At 36.8% G+C, this 5,719-nt stretch overlaps 1 non-coding gene across 1 annotated transcript; it reads right to left on the reverse strand.

Annotated features, from left to right (window-relative positions):
• Nucleotides 1–5,146: 5,146 nt before the first annotated feature.
• LOC119473981 lies at nucleotides 5,147–5,253 on the reverse strand. Its single transcript, XR_005203263.1, has one exon. It is a non-coding gene; the product is annotated as a U6 spliceosomal RNA (small nuclear RNA).
• Between the last annotated feature and the right edge of the window lie 466 nt (nucleotides 5,254–5,719).

Here is a 5,719-nt window from a genome sequence, read left to right on the forward strand (position 1 = left end):
GGTGAAAAGACTTATTTTTGAGCCATATGGTCAGCCTCAGGCTTAAGACATTAAAATTGAGACTGGAGGGAGTTCAAAGGATGACACTGATTGGTGCATATGTCCCCACACTGAATGCACCAGAAGACATCAGGAAAATCTTTTATGACAACTTGTCTGTTGTCATTAATACAATCCATGCAAACTGAAAGGAATCATTCTTGTTGATGTCAATGCCTGAGTTTGTTAGAACCACATTAATTTGCATAAAGTTATTTGAGACAAAATTTTAGGCAATATTTGGAGAACTGAAGAGCTGAACAATCCTTAGTTTTGGGGGTGTTTCTAAATGGTTCATCACAAATATACCTGAATTATTACATTGCTCTCCCTTGACATTAAGTTTCAATGTCTGGGATGTTTTCATAAGGCAAAAATGAACAGATCTACTCAATCCTTTTCATGGTATATATAACAGATTTCTGGATACCAGTTCTCCAAACCTATACAGCTGATCAATTTTTAGAAAGGTACTGTTCCCCCAGATGTAACATCATTTAATAAGTCATTTTACCTTCTGATTCTCATATTTTAAGGCAGAGTTAATCAAATTCCTCCTTCAAAATACTGTTTGCTTTTTTCAAGCTGAAAAGAATGCGTATAAGAGAATGGCAAATCGATGTGACAGCTTGTAAAATTTCATATTTACCATTTATTTTTCCATGATTTAGGGTTAGAATCGTGATGCAAATTTCCTGACACTATTACTTCACGTAACAGGCTTGAAGCACTAGAACTTTCTCAAAGACGGACTGGCAGGAAGAAGAATATCAAATACATATCACATTTTCTGGTTATAGTATGAAAACAAATATCTTTTGGAAGGCTCCTATGGTTTCCTTATTTAATAGATCATATCACAGTAGTAAAACACTATTCAGGATGCCATGTACTTTTTGTTTTATCTGTTATTGTATTCATCAACATCCATCATCAAAAGCAAGATAAGACGACTTTTTCCAAATTATAAAAGAATATTTTATATATGCACCTTCAAAACCTACTTTTTATAAGATGGTTGCTAAATGTTAGGGCAGGTCTAGACTTCCTCTATGAAGGTAGACTAGACCTTGTACCTAAAGGTACGAGCCTGCTCTACTGGTAATGCAGCTGTGTATGCTGACAACATCGTGTCCAAAAGGGTATCCTGACACTACGACTTAGCATTGATAACGTAATATGATGTTATATTGGTGATGAATATTACTCTAATCAGGTGTGCTTCACAAGGAGGACAAGGAGGGATACATCAGGAGTAGAGTACAGGCTGATTCATAAAAAAGAACGAATAAAGAGAATATTCATAAAATTAGTTGGTACCTAGATTACTCACTGAAAACTAGGCTTTTTTTCTTCCTGCCTCATCTAATCAAGCACATGTCATTTTTAAATTTTATTTCCTCTTTATTAAAATTGAAAAATGTGGATTTATTTTTAATTTTGTTTTATCTTGCCCTTTATAAACTAATCAGTAATCCTATCATATCTTCCTTTAACAAAAGAAGTATTCTTAATTTCTTTTCTCTCTCCATTGCTACTTTCACCATCACTTACAATCAAATCAGCATTTTCAAAAGTATTCTGAGGAGCACTGCACTTTAAGAGTTTCTTCAAAGAAATGGGGGCTTTCTGAGGTTAAATATATTTTAGAAATGCCACATGACTTGCCCAATTTTATAGATTTAACGTGCTCATTAACAAAGATGTCTTCCAACAAAGAAACCTGTTTGATCTGTTTAACCCAAAATTCCCAGTCTTCTTTCAATAATAGCAACTTTAACAAACAAACAAAACACTTATAACCTCTAGAAACTAGTGTTCTGTTAAATGCACTGATCTTTAAGACTTTTTAACTACTATCCTGGCCTCAAAGGCAGTCATTCCAAATTAATCAATACCTTTTATGATCTAAGTGCTATGTTTAAATAGCATAGAATGCATAGATGCATAGAATGTTTATTCTATGCATCTCCACTGCCTCTTGGACAAAAATCAGTTCTAACTACTCAAGGTAATATTTAAAGTACTATCTTTACCAACCTATCTTTCTAGATAAAGATTCTACTATTTCCCCAAACAAAATTTTCCTCATATTAAACTAAAGTTTGTTGGGGAAGGCAGCAATGGAGGAAGGGTTTATAGTGTGCCCATAGCAACTGGTTATATGTATAAAATAAATCAGGAACAATAAACTGCGGAAGGCCACAAGAGGCCTCTGGTGAGGAAGGCCCCCTACACCTCATGTTCCAGTGCAGTTACCATAAACATTGCTCAAGGATGCTCAAGGATGTAAAACCCCCTCGCAGCCCTAGTAGGCTCCTTGTAATGCCCGAATTCCAGCAGCTGCTCATAGATAAAAGGCTAAAGATAACCACATGTTCTTGTGTTGTGAAACTCCCAAACTGCCACTGTTACCAGTCTTTAGAATGGCACAGCAGTTCCGGCTCACTGATTCACTCCACCATCATGTCATGCTCTCCCCACTATAACTCCATCCCTACCCTATATATCAAAGTAATTGTAACTAATAAATAGAGTGGTGGACCTAAGCTTGGGGCCTTCACTGCCTCCACTAATAAGCGATGGCCCCCTGGTTCCACTTTCATTATTAATCTTTTCGTCATTCCTTGGTCACCACCGAACTCGGGGTACTGACAGGTGATGTGGGAACTGGTTCCCTACAAAGTTAAATATGTTCTCTCACTTCTACAAAAGACAATCTGTTCTCTAAGCCTCAGTTTCCTTAAATCCTACTTCAAAACTGAAATGACATGACAAGCATTTCGTGGTTTATACTCCCCTATCTGAACTCTGAAGCTCATTGACTGCTGTATATTTATTCTACCCTGTCTTTATGTTTTGTTTTGTTCAATAGGCTCAGAGTAAATATAATACAGTGATTAAGAACCTGAGGTCCATATCTCAGCCAACGTCACTTAATAGACATGCAATTTAAGCTAATTACTTATTCTCTATGATCCTCTTTCCTCATATGTAAAATACAAATAACTGATTGGCAGGATTTTTACAAGTACTAAGTGAGAGTATATGTATATATGGTAATAGAGCTTTTTAATATGTAGCTATTACGATTAATATTAGAGTGCAAATTCCTTTATATCAGTATCCAGCTTTTAAGTTTCTTTGTAGTATCCCCATTTTACATACAAAAATTTTACTTATGGGAAGTATTGATAAAATAATTTATGAAATCAAAATAGATTTTCAAGGGACCATAGGGGCCATAGAATTTATAATCCTTATTTTATAAATTGGAAATTGATGAATTGAATGTGTAATTTACTTACCTATTTTCACATAACTGGTTAGTAGTACATCCAGGAGTATGCATCAGGGCCAAGACCTATAAGATCCAGCTTCTAATTAACTACATAGCAATAAAATAGGTGTTTTCTTTTCCTTTATTGTGTAACATCATGTGGTCTCCCATATTCATCTATGCCTTGGCCATATGACCTGCTTTTAACACTTGTGAGGGATGTTTTTCCTCTTCAAACACCCTCTCAGGGTGTTTTCACCCCCTGAGAACCATGTGAAAATGTTCAGGCTAGGCTTTTGAGTGCTGAGAGACAGCAAAAAGCAGAAATGAGATGTCTCAGATCCTCAGACCAACCAGCCCCAACTGTTATATCGGGGTTCAAGGCTTCAGGGGTGCCCTCGGTTCCCCTCAGAGGACGTTTCTCCAGGTTCTTGGTCTATTGCCCTCTCAAGAACGAGAGAAGAGACCACGACACAGTGTGCAGTAAAGGTCGGGCTCAAGAATTGTTGTAGAAAGTGATTTATTTAAAGCAGAGAGAGAAAAAGGAGGAGAGAGAAACAGCTAACTCTCACACTGAGTGAGAAGGGTTCCCAGAGGGGGAAACCAGAGAAGGAAAGCTCCTCTCACACTGAGTGACAGAATCCAGAAAGATGGAATCCAGGAGAGGAAAGCAGCTTCCACACTGAGTGGTAGGGAACTGAGAGACAGAGACAGAGTTTAGGACAAGAACGGTAGCTTCCACACTGGGTGGAAGGGGACTCCGGAGGGGAAATCCAGGAAAGAGAAAGATGGCTTCCATAAAGGGAGTGTTCCTGGAAGGGCACCCAAACGTGGAGTCTGAAGGGATGTGGAAGAAGAGGGCTTTTAACCTGGGAGGAACCCCCACTTTCTCTCAGACCTGGGGCCAATGAAAGGAGTTCCTTAGAACGTCCGCTGAGGTGACTGACTCTTAGTTTCTTCCCATGCCCACGAAATTTAAACATAAACTGTTAAATCTCCCAGATGGAGAGAGATGGGAAATGGGAATGGTGTTGGAAAGTTCTTGCCCTAGAAACTACACCCCCTCGTGGACCTGGAAAGAGAACACATTCCCTCACAACTCCACCTGTCAGCTGGCCACAGGCTGGTGAGTGAATCAAGCCAAGTTTAGCAGAAGTCTTCATTATCTGAGTCCAGCCTAAATTTCAGAACCACAGAATCATGATGTAAATAAAAGGTGATTTTAGGCTACCAAGTTTGGGGTGGTGTATTACACAGAAAAAAATGAACCAATAATATTACTTTGTAGATTTATTATTAATTAAAGGTTACATGAAAAATAAGCAGATATTAAGCCTCCTCAGTTCAAGTCTCCTTATGCATAAAGAAGATAGTACTTACTCTTCTCTAGACAAAACAATTATTCAGTTAATAAGAAGTATAATAGACTCTGATATCATAAAAATATTAGTGCTTTTGTCATTAACACTTGTCAGTCCTTTAGCTGTTCTATCAAGAATGATTTTTCTCTCTTAGAGGCTGTTTCTTTGTTGGTGGTATTTGGTCATAGCTAGCTTTTCAGCTTACCAGTTGATCCTGGCACATCCTATTCTTCAAAGGAAGTATTCTGTGACATAAAATATACTCTTGACAATACTCATGAACAAATAACAGTAGTAATTAAAAGGTAACTCGAATATTTGAATAAGTGTTTATATAACATTCTATTTAGATTTCTAGGAAAAAAAATTAGCACTATTTCCCTCCCTATAAATGATGTAAAATGTCTTACAACCACATTATTATTTTTCTTTTTTTATTATATTTATTTTTTTTTAATTTTTTAATAAAAATATGGAACGCTTCACAAATTTGCGTGTTATCCTTGCACAGGGGCCATTCTAATCTTCTCTGTATCATTCCAATTTTAGTACATGTGCTGGCAAAGCGAGCACACACCCACATGATTGAGTAAAGTAATAGGCTGGTGCAAGAGTATAAGTGCGGTTTTTGCCGCTACTTTCAATGGCAAACACAATTACTTTTGCACCAGCATAATAGCAGGAAACCATCACTGGTTTACACGGACATTAGATACACCTTCACAGTGTTCTTGGTAGCAGAGGTAAAGTCATTTGATATGGAACATATGGGTGATTATTTGATTTTTCCATTTTACCAAGATGTACATGAAATGCTGAGAAAAACTTCATTGGAATTGGTATGGTGCTGATAAATGTTTATCAGTGTTTCTTAATTTCAGTATTTAAATTATGCTTAAAGTACATATGTCACAAGTGGAATATAATCCATATTTTGTATGTTGTTACAAACACATATATGTATTTGGAAAATACATTTTGGACATGTTTATTCATTCTCCATATTTGTTAAGCTACACATAAACATGTACAGTGATAC

Source organism: Cebus imitator, unplaced genomic scaffold (assembly GCF_001604975.1).
Source record: "Cebus imitator isolate Cc_AM_T3 unplaced genomic scaffold, Cebus_imitator-1.0 Scaffold199, whole genome shotgun sequence".
Classification (NCBI taxonomy): domain Eukaryota; kingdom Metazoa; phylum Chordata; class Mammalia; order Primates; family Cebidae; genus Cebus; species Cebus imitator.